Source organism: Adiantum capillus-veneris, chromosome 21, assembly GCF_014529385.1.
Source record: "Adiantum capillus-veneris isolate H3 chromosome 21, ASM1452938v2, whole genome shotgun sequence".
Classification (NCBI taxonomy): Eukaryota; Viridiplantae; Streptophyta; class Polypodiopsida; order Polypodiales; family Pteridaceae; genus Adiantum; species Adiantum capillus-veneris.
In genome coordinates this window covers 26512493-26530107 of record NC_140951.1, presented here as the reverse complement: position 1 = coordinate 26530107, position 17615 = coordinate 26512493, and the positions used below count along the sequence as shown (strand labels likewise).

General features: G+C 41.8%; 1 pseudogene; it reads left to right on the top strand.

The window, feature by feature from the left end:
- The first annotated feature begins 8850 nt into the window (after positions 1-8850).
- Positions 8851-17615, top strand: part of LOC147430679 (uncharacterized) — a 52734-nt pseudogene continuing 43969 nt past the window's right edge.

Genomic DNA, 17615 nt, shown 5'->3' with positions numbered 1-17615 from the left:
AAATCATAGCTCACAGCTGGTAGCTCCAAAAATCATGAAAAAATTTGGGGTGATTATTCAGAGCGTGGGCTACATTTTCTCTTTTGACCACCGCTCCAAATTCGGAGTGGAGATAGGTGCCAAAATTCTCACCAAAAAGCCTGTTTTTTAGGCCTGCAAAAGTCTTTTAGTGGTCCCCTCCTTTGTTGAATTTGTACAATGCATCCAAGAGTGAGCCCCTCCTTTGTCATATCATAATACAAAGCATCCAAGTTGCCCTTGACACATGCATGGAGGAGGATTATTGGTGAATAAAGAAATATATACATGGTGGGACTAGTGTATGGACTATTCATGGACTTTAGCTCAATGAGCACATGGTGTTAGAATAATGAGTAAAAATAATAATAAAAATATGGAGGAGTTATGGATATGGAAAGATATTGGAATCATATGATATGGTCCCTCTTTGAATTATTTTGGGTGAAAGAGGAAAAGGTATGCAAGTAAATAATATAATAAACTTGACCAATGAGTAGAAATCAATTTTTTGTTTTCACGATTGGTGAAAATGTGGGAGTGATTTGTATAAAGGAAAAATATAAGGTTAGAGTATGTACATATTGGCAAAAAATATACTTATGATGTAAGAGGATGAAAGAAGGTGTACATATGTTTAATAAAACACACACCTAAGTAGAAATATTTAAATAAAATACCAAAATAATTATAAAAAATCCCTATATTTAGGCCATATATACAATGAAATATTTACACACAAAGAGGCCATAATATACTTTTATTTTTATTTTTTTTTGGCTCACCTAGCCCAGTGACTAGCTAGCTGAGGGTTTTTAAGAAGATATGGGAAAAGTCCCGTGACTCACGCACGCCTATGTACAGTGAAATGGTAGGGATAGCCACAGTGTTTGGGTGATTTTGGTAGGGTGAGGTAACTCACTGTGGCAATTACAAAGAGCCGAAAAAACGGCTATCACTAGGTACACTAATTGACTTATTCTTTACATATTGGAACTCTTATTGAGCCCGTAACATGTTACAATTATCACAATGGCTAAATAAATCAAGAAATTACAATATACGGCCAGTTAGTAAAAATGTGAAAAGTATGTAACTCCAATATTCACTTCTTCTTCATATTGATCTTCGATGTGCATTCATAAGGCTTTGATCTTTAGCAGCTCTTGCTAACTGACGTCGGCTCAGTTAACAATGTATTGGTCAAATCACTCCTCAACTTACATTATGATCCCCTATTAACACCTTTAATATTTACATTTCACACTCAACCAACCTCAATTAGCTTTGTGCAGGCCACCGTGATTATTCACCTTGTTTTTTTGCCATACTCACAATTGTGAGTTGAGAGAACTTATATTAACTCGATAAGAATACAATTTTCCTCAAACACTACATGTGCCTTGAAGGGGCTAGAGTTCCATAAGAGACTTACACACAGATAATGAGGATACCTACCAGAGATGTTACTTTTACCCTCTTGAGTGTTCTAAGCAGCTCAAAGCTTGCACCCATCCTTCATCTTTGTTAACTGCCCCTCTTCTTGCTCCAACCATCAGTATGAGCTCAGTGCTCAATTGCACACTATCATCAAAGAGGGTAACATCCAGTTTTCCCTCAACGATTCAAAGGTTCCTAGACTTCCAAACCTGGTTGAGGGAGCAGAATATGATCATTTGAGTGCACACCAAAATTTCGTGCCTTTGGATACCATGACCTCCCAAGATCAAGTCATACATAGAAAATATTATCTTCCAAGTCGTTCGTACCCACTTGCAAACCCTAGCTGCAAGTCCCCACAAAGTAGGGCACTTGCCAAATAGATGAAGAAGGTCTTTTGAGGGTGCTTTGTAGACAGAGTAAGTGTCAAATCCAAGCCGTCTAGCTTGCACCTAATTACCAGCGGGCTCGGGTTTGAGGGCAAGATCTCTAGCCAACAGTCGGGTCTTATTAATCTCCTCAACTTGCAACTCAGCGAGACATGCTTTGGCTTCCAACCAACTTTTGTGCTCTTATTACTTCTTGCTTTCTTTTGGCTAGTTACTCCACCTCTTCATTCAACTCCCTCTTTGTGTCCTCTTGAGACCTTTTCACTTTGGGTCCTGCTCTTTTAATCGCGGATTGGATTCTATGCACTTGATAGGGACAAGCTCGAGGGTTAGCGACCCCCACATCTTTCCTTAGCTTGCACATGGCCATCTTATCTAAAGACTTGAAGAGGGGTCCTTAAAGAGATGATTCCTAGAGACTAAATTTTTCTTCTTCCCCTCTAGGGAGCCTTTACTGGCCGTGGCTATGTGAATCTTAAGGGGGAAATGATCTGATATGCTTTTGGAGGTATTGACACATTTCATTGCAAATGAGGGAAGCTAATCTACCTGATGGGAGATGTAACATCTGTCCAGATGGGATGTCGTGTTGACATATTGAAGGCTTGTGTATGTCATGCCAGTAGAGCTATTCCATGGACTTGCATTCCACAAATTGAGCAACACCCACTTCTTGCAAAGTGCCTGCCATTAGGATTTTTTAGAACCAGTCAAGAGACTAGCCGATCTTGTCTTGTCCTTGCGAGCTTCAACCATGTTAAAATCTCCCATGACGCACTAGTCACTTTGATAGGTTGTTCCCTAAGATCCACCAAAGTTTTGGCTCTCCCCTTAACATCACCACAGGGAGCATAAAAATGACAATGGTGAAGGACCGGCCTGCCCACTTGATCCTTACCCCAAGGACTCTACCAGAGGTGTGGTTAAACACAACCTGTGGCTCCAACTCCCTGTAAAAAACGGAGAGCACCCCACTAAACCCCATCATGCCATCTCCATAGAACACCAACTTATTACCTATAGCATGCTTCTTAAAGCAAGAAACATCAAGGTGGTGTTCCTGAATTAGCCTACAATGTTTTGTTGCTTTTTTTACCTCCTCCAAAAAGAGAGTGATTTTCTTATGCCTTCACATTCCGATACTGAATATGTAAGTTGTTCATTAAGGGGAGAGTGGGACAAAATCCTCCACGTAGGAAGAACCATACTTTTCTGTCTCTCCTATGTTGTCCTTCTCTACCCCATTTAAGTGAGAGGCAGGCAGCTCCGAGGTAAGAAAGCCCTTCAGGTTCCCATCCCGAAGCACCTCAAAGATGTTGACTATATTCATGGGGAATTCTTGATTGTAATTGGTCACTGCAACCAATTATGGTGGAGATAGTGGTGTTGATGATAGGGTGCTCCACAGGGTAGTGGGGTACAGAATTACTTACCTTCCATATTACAAATAAGTGTATGACAAAGGCAATGCGACTAAGATGATATTGTAGAGTAGATGAATTACTTCAAGTTCACTTCATTGAGTTCTATTTTCTACAAGTGAATATTGGTTTATTATTGATTTACAACATTGCTCAAAAAAATTTCCCCAAAACTTGCAAATGTCACATTTGAGAAATTTTAGAGATAAATTGATTGTATTTGAAGGCTTTTACACTAAATTCCTCTAAAAGCTTCTGGATACTTCAGGTTTTCTCACCTTCAAAATTAAAAAATATAGGTCAATCCTAGAATTTGTAGGAGGGACTACACACTAAACCTAAGGTTTTATGAAGCACTAATTTACATTTCCATTGAGAGAGAGAGAGAGAGAGGGAGAGAGAGAGAGAGAGAGAGAGAGAGAGAGAGAGAGAGAGAGAGAGAGAGAGAGAGAGAGAGAGAGAGAGAATTTGGGGGCTTGAATGTATCTCTCCCTCATATTACTCAAGTGTTGGCAAGGTCTATGAGGTTGTCCTACAACCAGACTGGTAAGTTGACAAAATCCACCCAAATTGGGCACAAATCCTTGAAAGCCTATGAGGATTCAACGGTTGGGTTCCATGGTAAGATGCACACTGGGGAGCGGTTGAGGTACAACGGGCTTTTTTCTAGGATCTTTTCAATCACCACATGATCATTGAACATAATAGTGAAGAAACCTTTGGTCATATATTGGATGTAATCAATCATTCCATGTTGGTTGAGAAACTCTGGACTAGCAATCCATCTGATGATCTATTGGTTGGTTTATGCTTGATTAGCATAGTGGTCAAGTGATCTCCCACTTTTGTTGCCATTTTGGCATTCACTTATGGCAGCAGACATGTGTGACATTGAGAGACGGCGGTCTTGTGCTTGTCAATACTTGCATTGTTGGCATTGTGGTCACACGGGGCACATTAGATGCCGTTGTTTCAGGCGTATGAGACAATAGCAAAGGTCTATGCGTGGTGCACATGAGGTTTTGATACATGCTAGAGTAGTGGCCTCATATGCGAGTTACAATGATGTCGTATTTGCCTTTAGCGTTCCTCCTCATTACATGTCTTTGAGCAGTGACACTTCTCCACGTTGGTGGCTAGATGAGGATGTAGTTTTCCATGTCACACTACATCATGACTGGTTTAGCATCTTCTTTAGTGGGAGTTTTGGTTGTCTACACTTGGTTGATGGTTTGGCATTTAACATAGAGAGTGTGAGAGAAATTTGTTTGTCTTTTCCCATTGGTGCATCATACACACTACAACATGTGTGCTACGTTCCTCAATTGAGATAGAGCTTGATCTCAGTGAGATAATTAGTAGACTTTGGTTGTCAGATACTACTTAGAGAACAGTCTTTTGAGATGCATTGTGGTTCATTAGTGATTTCCAGAGGAGCCTGCAACAGCTTGGTATATTCTATGCATGTGTCTGAGGTTCAAGATGGTGTAGTCTCAATATTGTTTGCTGGTATACTTTGAGTAAGAGATGAGATGAGTCTCTTTTGTAGGCTCTCAAGATGACAGAGCATTTAGTTGTGCAAGACGTGTTGGTAGACTCTATAGAGAAAGAGGTAGAGCGGCAATGCTCTAGTGAGACATAGTAGGTTTTTTCAAACTATGTGCAGGTAGAGGTATAGCAGATCTTCTCCCTAGAGACACAGATAGAGCTGACAGATATGGACCTTTTTTATATGCTCATGTTAGAGGCTGTTGAGTTGGTACTAGGATGCACAGTTTTGCCTATGGGTGAGAGGGACGTAGATTCCCCAGTGTTGGTGTTGACACATCCATATGTGATGGGTAGTCTTGATGATGCAGTGATTGCAGATAGCGCAAGGGGGAGGAAAGTACAGCCAGGTTTGCATAGATATTGTCAGCATTTGGGCGTTTCGTGTTCGACTTGTTAGTATCAAAGCCCGATCTAGTAGCTACAATGGGAGCATTACAGTAGGGGTTGCCAATTGTGACTCACACTAGCATGATGCATAGTAGAGTTTTGTAGACCATATAGAGTAGTGTGCAAGATTTACATGCAGGCTCTAGTGTGGATCAATAGAGTGAGCAAGTGGAAAAAGGTTGAGAGTCTCTCTCACCTAGTTTCTTGTACATACCAGTAGTTTAGCTAATAGGTGTCACTTATCAACGCATCACCTTTACTAAAACCAGGTGGATGAATTTTCAATCTCCAGTGGAAGATTGTTGTGGTAAAGGTGCTATGCCTTTTGCCTTGGGACGGACGTCCAGTGTCCGGCCGCCCATCCATATGTGTATATACCTTATTCTTCACATAGAAAGAATAAGGAGCACCTCACTCATACTTCTTCCAAAGGTTGCTCCACCCACACCAGTCTCTTGCTTCTCCCCTTTTCCACATGCACACCGCACTGTGCATGCATGCATCAGTGCACATGCACTCTTCACCCTGCACAAACAAACTTTGGTTGCACCATCATTGTCTCATCGCAAAGAAAAAACTAGTTAATCAACTTTTACTAAAAATTGAGGATACTTTGAAGTGAAAATGTATTGAAAGTCAACCTCTTGGTGATCTCTCTCTCTCTCTCTCTCTCTCTCTCTCTCTCTCTACCCCCCTAGTGCATGACAAACTTGAGCTGCATCTGGAGATTACAGTTGGATGGCCTAGTTTTGCCAAGCAAGTGAACCCCCTCTGTTGGTAGAAACATACTCAACCTTTGAGTTTTCCTTAATGTATCTCTCATGCATGCATACACACACTCATCACAATAACCAATGACTTGGTGGGGGAGGGGAGGGGAGGCGGCAACATATCTGCTCGACTCATGGAGGTGTCAATTTTTCAAGAACTTTAAGAAAAAGTGTACAAGTGTTCCTTTAGAGTTTTTTACGATTTGAAAGAGTCATAGTGTATGAGCTTGTACATTTACCCTATCTAGAGTAGAAAGTCTTTTGGCCAAGAAATGAAAGTAAGCCTTTTGACTTTTCATATCAAAAGGTTTTTTATTCTTGCAGTCTTACCCTTTACTTTTGCTTTTAGATTAGATGTTCTCTAAGGGTTCTTTGAAGTGACCCAATGAGTGACACGTGGAGGCCCTCTCCTTCCTTGAAGATTTTAAGCTCCATTAGGGTAGAGGAGCCAGAATGTGGCCAGGCCTTAAAAGAGAAACACTAATACCCTAAAAATAATATGACATTGTTCCAATAGTAGAACAAATAATAAGTGTGGCAATTTGTTGAGTCTTTCCACTCGCATGTTCTCATAATCGGCTCTCCACGTGCAAACAAAAAGAGAGAGATATTCTAAGTACTAGTACACATGTCACTCTCCTCTTAGTTCAAAACATTTATGAAAGAAAACACGATCAGCTCATTAACTACAACAAATTTCATTATCAAACGTGACACCCCATTCTTTCAAGGCCTCTAGCTTTTCGTAAAACACATAACACAAGTTTAGCCAATCACCGCGAAACAAAAGATTCAATACAACATTCAATCAATAAAAACCAAGCAAAGGGTTCAATCCAATGTCCAAATTTCTCACGCCAAATCAACAGCTCAGATGAACCTATAGTTGCACCATCATAGACCACCCCAGGTATAACTAAAAGCATCCTCGTCACACTTTTAATGCTCACTAAGACCTACAAAACCTTTTACAGCTTCTTATATGTCTACATTTAATGTGAATCAGCATGAATTCACAGAAACAAAGGTGAATCAGCATGAATCCAGAGAAAAAAAGGTGCTCAATTTCGTCTACTTGAAGCAAAATATTTAAAAGTCTCTTTCTCTACATCATTTTGACCAAAGATATGCAATTTATTTCCTATGATTGGTGTATCTCCTTACAACTATAAGGCTTGATAGAAAGGCATCCCCAACTTGTTGATTTATTATGTACATCACTTCTTCTACATAGGAATGGTGGACATGTTGCTGCTGTGGAAAAGTTCATGTGATGCCTACCTTTACATGTAAGATTCCAAGGAAGAAGCCTCCTTTCATTAGTCCGAAGCCTATTGATTCTACCTCACAACCCCAAAAGAGGAGTCCAAGTCCCAAAGAAATCCCTCCACCTGTCCCCAAAAAGGAAATTCTCCATGAAGCAATATTCACATCTTATTCAATACATAAAAGATTAGTCATTTTCTTGAACAAGGTAAGTCCTCTTTCTTGTTTAGATCTTGTTGATGCATGCCAACCTCTATCTTCAAACCACTTCTTTTATGTGTAGGTTAGCTATGGCAAAAAGCAGCACAAGAAGCACGAGGGCTAGTAGGAAAAATGGAGGAAAAATGCTTCAACAAATCAGCCCACCAATGTTTTTTCATCGACTAGGTAGTTAAAAATAGAGGAAAAAGAACCAACAAAACAACAAAAATAAGTCCTCCTCTTTTACTCCAAGCCAAAGAATCTTTCCCGAAAGCACCACTCCAAACATTTCCAAACCCACTCTACAAATCTAGGAAGCAAGTGAAGACACGCCAAGGACACCCAAGAAGCCAAAGAATCATCCCAACCTAGCATGGATAGCACACGATATGGCAAACGCTCTTCAATCACGTGAAAATGGGCTCTCCTTACACAAATTCTCAATGCAATTTGGCATAAGTAGAGCTACCATATCCAATTGGGAAGAGGGCAGGACACAGAAAAAGAAGAAAGGGCCATCAATGGTACTCTCTATGGAAGAGGAGGAAGCATTACTACAATGGATCTTTTTGAAGTGTGATTCCAGGCATGGAGTCTCAATCATAGCTATGAAGCTAAAATTAGTGGAGATTTTCCAAAGCAGGGAAACACTATTTACAAAAAGTATTCCTGGAAGAAGTGGGTGGGAAGGATTCAAAAGAAGACAACCAAAGCTGGTATTTTGAGTCTCTAAAAGCTTGGATCAGTTAAGAAAGACCAAATTTTGGCCGAAGACAGTCAAAACATTGCATGAAAACCTTCAAAAGTTGTATAATCAAAATCACTATCCTCCCTCACATCTTTAGAATGCAGATGAGACCGGTTTTCAAGGTTCTAGAGACAAAGGAATCAATCCATCTGCAAGAAGAGGGACCAAATCTATTTATGGAATCACTTGCAATTGTCGTGAGTGGATGACAATTTTTTGTTGTGTCAGTGTAGCTGGGAGTGCTATTCCAGGATATTAAAAATTTAAGGGAAATCGGATTAATGGAAATAGCATTCAACATTGTGAATATGCGGTAGCAATGGCCGTTCAAAGGAAAGCATGGATGACATGAGAACTCTTCCAAGATTAGCTTCAACATTTTGACAATGCTATTTCTCAACAAATGGGTAAACAAAATAGACATCTTTTCATTCTTGATGGAGATGGGAGTCATGTCTCCTTGGAGGTTGTGGGGCCAAAGCACATGAAGCAAATATAGATATCATAACTTTATCAAACATAAGTTACCCCTTGATGTTTCTATTTTCAAATCATTGAAGGTTTGGCAGCATAAGACAGTCTCATCTCATGCCAGCAAGTCAAAGTTGGCCTCGATTGTCTAAATGGATCTAAACTCATCCTTAACCATGGTCAACATCATGGTTGGGTTCTGTGCAACATGTATATGGCCACTTAATACATCAACAATAAAGTTTGACATAATGTCGTGTAATCACATTAACATTACGCAAGAGGGAACAATAGAAATGTTTGACAACTTATCTCACAATCCCAACACACCCATGCAAGGAGCCATTAAAGAAGATGCTATTCTTGCCCTAAACTCCAAGGCAAATGAAATCCTAGAAGAAGATGGAGCAACCATGCCTCTGGAAGAGGAGATGGCCAATTTCCTAAGCTTCACTCAATTAATACAAGCTGGTGACATTACAACATATGTCACCATAGCAACGAAGCCATCTGAGCTCATGGGTGGACACTTTTACCAACACATTAGAGGTGATCAGCTAGCATCCACAGAGCAAGGCCAAAAGTGAAACAATGTAGAGGTGAGAGTATGTAGACATCTGAGCTCATGGGTGGACACTTTCACCAACACATTGGAGGTGCTCAGTTATTAGCTGGAGAACAAAAGTGCATCAAAGTAGAGGTGAGAATATGTTGCAATCTGAGCTCATGGGTGGACACTTTCACCCACACATTGGAGGTGATCAGCTATCAACTGGAGAAAGACCAGAAGTGCACTGAAGTAGAGGTGAGAATATGATGCAATCTGAGCTCATGGGTGGAAACTTTTCCCCAGAACATTAGAGGTGTGATCAACTATCAGTTAGAGCAAGACCAAAAGAGAAAAAAAGTAGAGGTGAGAGTATGCAGACATCTGAGCTCATGGGTAGACACTTTCACCAACACATTGGAGGTGCTCAGCTATTAGCTAGAGCAAGATCAAAAGTGCAAAAAAGTAGAGGTGAGAGTATGTAGACATTTGAGCTCATGGGTGGACACTTTCACCAACACATTAGAGGTGCTCAGCTATCAGCTAGAGCAAAACCAGAAGTGCAACAAATTAGAGGTGAAAATATCACTACAAGAGGCTATTCATATTAGCGACGCTCACACAGCGACGCTCAAAAAAAAAATCCCGACGTCGCTATGAGCGTCGCAAATTTACAAGTAAATTTGCGACGCTCATAGCGTCGCCGGCTGGGCTAAAAAAATAACAGAGAGCGCCCAAAAACTCAGATCTCAGATCTAGGTTTTTCGGCGCCCTCAAGCAAGAGCAGGTAACGCTCTCCCTCTCTCTCTCTCTCTCTCTTTCTTCTCCACACACACACACACACACACACACACGAGGAGAGGAAGGAGAGCCAGGTATGCTCCTTCCCTCTCCTCACTCTCATGTTCCCTTCCCCTCTTTCTCTCTCCCTCTCTCTCTCTCTCTCTCTCACACACACACACACACAGTGTTTTTGAGAGAGAGAGAGAGAGAGAGAGAGAGAGAGAGAGAGAGAGAGAGAGTACAAATATAAACAAAAATGCACACACACATACATAAACAAAGAATGCACACACACATTGAAAGAGGAAAAGAGAGAGAGAGCATGCATAAACAAAAAACGCACACATTGAGAGAGGAAAAGAGAGAGAGAACATGCATAAACAAAAACGCACACATTGAGAGAGGAAAAGAGAGAGAAAACATGCATAAACAAAAAAACGCACACTTATTGAGAGAGAAAGAGAGAGAAACTAATTTAACGTCGTAGGAAACTAATTAAAATTAAAAGACCTAAAGATCTAGCCGACGAGGAGTTGAACTCAAGACCTATTATTCAAGAGGGAAATGGCATAACTAATCTATCATACTTGGCATGGGTGATAGAAAGGTTATACCATTTATCTCTTTTTATTGGCACACACATCCACACAGGCGCACACACACAAGAAGAAGAGAGTTATAACATCGTAGGAAACTATCCTAAAAGACGTTAAAGATTAGGTTAGATGTAGACTTACGTTAAATTAGATTTAGGTTTATTTAAGTTAAATTAGATTAGATTTAGGTTTATTTTTAATTAGATTTACGTTTATTTACGCTAGATTTAGATTTACGTTATATTAGATTAGATTTAGGTCTCCATAGACTGCGATGCCTGCATGAAGCGCGTGAAGAAAGCTCTCAATGGAATATAGGGTATTGCTGCCTTCACTCATGGTGGGCTCCGTCGATCCAAAAGTACTCGTGAAATGTCTTCAGGAGATAGGGAAGAAGGTGGATCTTCAGGGCGGCAAGAGTCACTACATCCCCGACACAATGACCATCTAGACAACCTCTAGTCATTCAACAACAACTTCAAAGTTAGTAACAAGAGCAAGAACGGTCTAAAGGGCCAATTGCTGTCGTTAGATGTGGATGGAGATGAGGCAGCGTCACCGCCGGAAGTTAACTCTCACATCTTTAGTGATGAGAATGCCAACTCTTGCCGAGTTATGTGAAAAATTATGTGTTAAATCAGTTTTAAGGTTCTTATAATCCCTGTTAGTTTAGTTCTTTGTTTTTAATATAACATAATTTATGTTAAATTTAGATTTATGTTATATTAGATTACACTTAGGTTTATTTAGGTTTATTTAGGTTTACCCACACACACACACAAGAAGAAGAGAGTTTTAACGTCGTAGGAAACTATCCCAAAAGACGTTAAAGATTAGGTTAGATGTAGACTTACGTTAAATTAGATTTAGGTTTATTTTTAATTAGATTTATGTTTATTTAGATTTACGCTTATTTACGTTAGATCGAGTCCACGCAAGAATTACTTACGGTTTAGGGTTTAGAGTTAGACGAACAGTGAAAAGATCTACTCTGAAAAGATGTTAAGATGCTGTGAAGTGCTACAGCTAGAGAAGAGGCAAAGGGGTTTTGTCCACTACATGCAGTATCATGTAGACGTGGGTCTGTAGATTTCTTGTACCCACAAATATAGGTATTGACCAATAAAGACGAGATTATAACCCGGTGGTTCTGATCTCCGTGCACCTCTAGACCGAGGTGTGCGGGGATTGGACATGACTAGAGAATGTGAGGTAAAGAGAGAGAGAGAGAGAGAGAGAGAGAGAGAGAGAGAGAGAGAGAGAGAGATAAGACGAAGAATGCCAATAGAATATTAAATTTGTTGTCCAGGTTATAAGATTTTTAGCCTCATTATGAGTAGTGACGAGGATGTGGGACCGTCCAACCGAAACACCTATCTCTCAACGAGGGTCTTATGTCCTTGTAATCAATGCAAGCATGCTGTGCCACGGACAAGACGTGTTTCTTTGCAGCACGTTCGCGAATTTGGCGAGTTTGATCCATCAATTATAGATCGAGTTGTTGCCAATTATAACTCGTCGGACTCTGACGCTGGCCAACAAGCAGCAATCTTGCAACCCAATAGACGTGTTCGCAGGCGCTTTGGTCAAGCAGCATATGTGAGGCCACAAGATGTAGCCTCTGACAGCTCGGGGGATGATCATGCGGAGCACATTCCCAACGAGGCAATGTTTGAGCCCGAGATTGATAAAATGATCGAGACGATCATGGATTCAGAAAGGCTTATCTATGATGATATGAAAAGTGAAGCCGATACGCCATTGTATAATGGAGCACGTATGTCTAGATTGAAAGCACTCCTGGTTCTTCTCAACATGCAGGCAAAGTTTGGATGGAGTGACACTAGCGTCACAACGCTTTTCAGGTGATCTATTACAATTAGTTTACTTTAATAAAACTCTAAATGTATAATGATCTGATAGATTTTTACACGACTGTATCGTATTTTTATGTTGTGTAGATTTCTTAAAGAGCACATACTACCAGCTGACAATGTGATGCCAGATTCCCAAGTTTCGCAAAATCTTTCTTGCCAGATTCCCGAGATGAAGCAAGAAAGATTTTGCGAAACTTGGGGATGGATTACAATTCTATCCACGCTTGTCCTAATGACTGCATTCTTTTCAGAGGGGAATACATAGACATGGAGAAGTGTCCGAAATGTGATTCCGAAAGATATCGAGTAGATCTCCACGGGACAAAAATTCCACAAAAGTTTTTGCGACATTTTCCTCTGCTTCCTCGCATCAAGAATTTCTTCGAATGTAAGTCCATGGCCGCCCTAGCATCATGGCATGAGGAGAATAAATCTTCGGATGGTGTGCTACGAATTCCTGCAGATTGCGCAGCCTGGAAACATATAGATGGAACATGGTCGGATTTTGCCAGGGAAGCTCGAAATTTGCGCTTAGGCCTGGCTATGGATGGCGTAAATCCATTTGGTCAAAGATCAACATCTTACAGTGTATGGCCCGTTGTCATCGTCAACTACAACATTCCCCCGTGGTTGACTACGAAGAAGGGGCACCTATGGCTAAGCTTGATTGTGCCAGGGCGATATAAAGTGGGGAATATGGATGTGTATCTTCGTCCACTATTGGAAGAGCTACAACAATTGTGCATTGGCATAGAGGTGGTGGATATGAGCCGACACACAGGACGACGGAATGCTTTGATCAGAGGCATTCTAATGTGGACCATGCATGACTATCCCGGGCTAACAGAATGCTCAGGTGATCTATTGACACTCCTCACTCAGACACTGTAAGTCTTGTTTTTTCCCATAGTTGATCTATTATCATGTGTATACATGCAGGGCTTCAAACAAGCGGATACAGAGCATGTGACATGTGGACCTAGACTGAATGCACGTAGGCCGCCCTCACTGAAGAAGCAAATCTACGAAGGTCATCAAGCGTATCTTCCAGAGAATCATGTGTTACGCGACGGCTTTTTGGGAAGAGAGCAACCAAGGATGTCTGCACAAGCATGGTTAGAGCAGAAGGAGATGTGCGATGACGGATTGCCTCCAGGGATGAAGAGACTATCTCTATGGTACGAGTTACCATACTGGCCCCGACTCATGATCAATCACTTGCTCGATCCAATGCACATATTCAAGAATGTGGGTAATCTACTATGGGACCATCTGACCGGCAAGAAAGATACTTTGGGAGCCAGAGTTGACCTTAGAAATGTGGATCGTATGGAGCAATATTGACCGCAAACAGCGTCTGATGGATTGATAAAACTCCCTAAAGCACCATGGATTTTCACAGGAGCCCAAGAACGCAAAGTAAAAGAGACCATTCGATCTTTGCGGACCCCCACTGGCGTAATGCACTCGCTCTGAACGTGTTTTACTAAAGAAGGAAAGCTTACCGGTTTGAAGTCACACGATTGGCATAAAATGTGTCAGGTACGTTCATAGTGGACTTTAATATCATTGCATAAAATGTGGACTTTAATATCATTGCTGCCATTGAGGGATGTTTGTCTCTCGACATCCGTAACACAATCTACAAACTTGCAAAGCTGGTGCAATGGATCTCACAAAAGGAGATCAACGTAGACTCCATACCATTCGCCAAACTAAATGCTGCGGAGCTTGTGTGCATGTTTGAGAAACATTTTCCTACTACCATGCTAACCATTCAGGTGCATCTTCTTGTTCACATAGTTGATGAGGTGAAAATAGCTGGCACAGTTCATTCCAGATGGATGTTCTTCTTAGAACGTTTCATGAAAACGCTTAAGGGATATGTGCGTCAAAAGGCACGTCCGGAGGGTAGCATGGCAGAAGGTTGGTTGGTATCAGAGTCCCTAGTGTACATTGGAGAGTGGCTAGACGGATTTGATAAAGCCCGGGACACGCTATGGCGAACCATAGATGATGAGCGCATATCTGGGATTGTCATGTGCAATCTCGGTGTTGAGAAGAAGATGACGAAAGATCTAGAGGCTAAAATCAACCGATTTTACATGCTTCACAATCCAGTGATGCAAAAGTGGATTTCACAATATGAGGATGCAAAGCAAGAGCGACAAAGGGCACGAATCGAGTGGAGACGGTAAAGACGACCACCGATCACTATCCGACGGTTCTGGAGAGCCTACCAACCTTCATGAGCTTAAGATGGTTGCACAACCAATTGAAAAGTGCACAACAATGCGGTGACGAAGTGACTGAGGAAGAGTGGGAGTACTCTCCGGGTTGCGCGACCAAGGTAAGTTTGCAATGTACGACTAGCTAGTGACTTTATTTCTAAACGTTTGAACGGCCACTCATAATGTTTGTTCGTTGTAGTATAAGTCACACACAGCAGCATGGTGTAAAGGTCGACATTTTAGGGTGGAACGAATCGACAAAAAGCGTTTTACTCAAGATTGTGGAATCATGGCAAAATTTGAACAGTCTAGTCGACGACGTTCCTCTGATGCAAATCCTGTGATGGCGGAACTCACTTACTTCGGCACGCTGCAAGAGATTTTGAGGATCGGTTACAGAGGATTTTTTGTCGACTTGTTCGACGTGCAATGGTTCAAGATAATCATGGAGGGTCGCAACGCTACTCTGCGTAGAGGAGAGTCTGGTTTTCTTGAGGTGGATTCTACTAAGAAATGGACTGACCTAAGAGACACTTTCGTACTACCCGAGCATTGTGAACAAGTAAGTATGTAAATAGTTAACATCCCCCTTTTACAAGTTATGTGCTTGAAAGCTCTCATGTAAGTTATGTGGCTCTGGCTATTTCATCTTACAAAGTCTACATCAAATCTGGTGGTACGTCATAGAGGTAGCCCCTCGTAGTGCAAGGACGTATGAAGGCTACCCTGTGCCAATCACAACGGCATCAATGGAGGAGATCAGAGAAGATGCTCAATCACAAGCCGCTGCGGTGGTGCCAGACGAGCATCAAGATGCTACTACTCTATATGGGGTGCATGCAGAGGAGCTACAAAATGAAACAGAGGATATGTGTTTAAACGGAGAGCTCTATATAGATATAGGAAGTTATGCTGAGTTATGCAAGGATGAGAGAGAGATCTCTTAAAGCCACAAATATTGTATTTGAACAATTTTTCTCCGTGTTGTAAAAGCTTTGGCTCTCTAAGTACCTTCCATGGTGTATAACGCTCTTTTCTACTCGCGCTCACATCTTTTGATTGAAAATTCTGAGTTTTCGACTTGCCTCTTCTATCACTCAATTCATTGCGTCATTGTATTTATATGCGTCATTACGTCATTGTATTTAATGGTCTTTGTGTCATTGTCTACTCTATTAATTCAATATTAAGTTTAAATATTCGTGTGTTTAATGCAGGTATGGATGATGAGGAGTTTCTTTCTTCTTTATCACCGCAGCAGAGACAGTGGTACGTGGAGCGTCATCGCTCAGGCGCATCATCGCGCGTTCCTGCTCCATCCGCATCTCCCTCTCTTTCCGAGCATTCGGCGCGCTCCGAAGATTCGGCGTCGACGAGACGAGCTTCACACTCGTCTAGACACCGGCGCTCTAGTGGTGGTGGTGGCGGTTGTTGTGGGGATTCCGCCACCGATGCCTCCACACCGCCTCGTGTTCGACGAGGCTCTTTACCCTCCCCTGCTTTGCCCGCCCCCACACCAGCCACAGCATCGCCATCTACGCCAGGTTTTGCACGGCTGACTGTTCCTAGGAGCTACACACCTCTACCTACTCCGCCAGGAGCTACCCCACTCGATACTCCTCGCTTCGGAGCCCAGACGCCGGTGGAGACACCTGACGTCCATACCCCCATCGACACGCCGCTAGAGACCTCTGCCGGGACACCCAGGTTCACGCGTCACCGGCCAGAGGGCTTGCCTTACTCCGTCGACTTCAGCGGTGGCATCATCATGGATGATGACGGCAAGAAGGTGATCTCGCGCATGTGTGGTCTTTGCTCTCAGCTGTTTAGACACTACATACTAAACAAATGGAGTGAAGTACCAAGTGATTTAAAAAACAGAGTCATCAGCATACTTCATGATGAGTTTCCCGTTCCAACACGGGATCAGCCATTAGAAAATTTCGGAGGTCATTTGGAGGGCCTTGTAAGAAATTGTATTTCTCTCTCTAGAAACTTTTTTTAAAATGCACTTGCACCTTGTGAGTACGTCCAAAAGGACAACCAGACACTCTAAAAAGTAGATTTATATTCCCAATCGTCCTTGAAAACGGTCACTTTTTTATTTAATGCGAGCGTCTTTTTCAGGAGGCAGGTGTGGCGCATTCAATGCAGCTTACGTCATCACTGAATGTTAAAAAATCACAAACTGTAAAATAGTGATAGATTTTGAGGATTTTGACACCACCAATGCATCCGGAACGCCAAAATACCTTAAAACCGAATGTCTACTTGTCTCATTCTGACATCCGAAGAGGCAAAAAATGTCAAAAAACCCCAAAAATGGGGTTTTTACTTAAGGCGCGCGAGGAGGCATTCTAAAATTTTAGAATGCCCCTCTGCGCCCCGTTAGTACAAAGCTCCTTTTAGTGATTTTTGGACACTTATCTTTCCAAAAAGCCCCTTTATAGAGGTTTTTGGACATTTTCCTCTCAAAAAGCTCCCTAAAAAAAAGAAAAAAGAGCCTTTTTACTAACGGCGCGCGAGGAAACATTCCAAAATTTTGGAATGCCCCCTCGCGCGCTGTTAGTACAAAGCTCCTTTTAGTGATTTTTGGACACTTATCTTTCAAAAAAGCCCCGTTTTAGAGGTTTTTGGACATTTTCCTCTCAAAAAACTCCCTAAAAAGAGGAAAAAAGGGCCTTTTTACTAACGGCGCGCGAGGAGGCATTCCAAAATTTTGGAATGCCCCCTCGCGCGCCGTTAGTACAAAGCTCCTTTTAGTGATTTTTGGACACTTATCTTTCCAAAAAGCCCCTTTTTAGAGGTTTTTGGACATTTTCCTCTCAAAAAGCTCCCTAAAAAGAGGGAAAAAGGGCCTTTTTACTAGCGGCGCGCGAGGAGGCATTCCAAAATTTTGGAATGCCCCTCGCGCGTCGT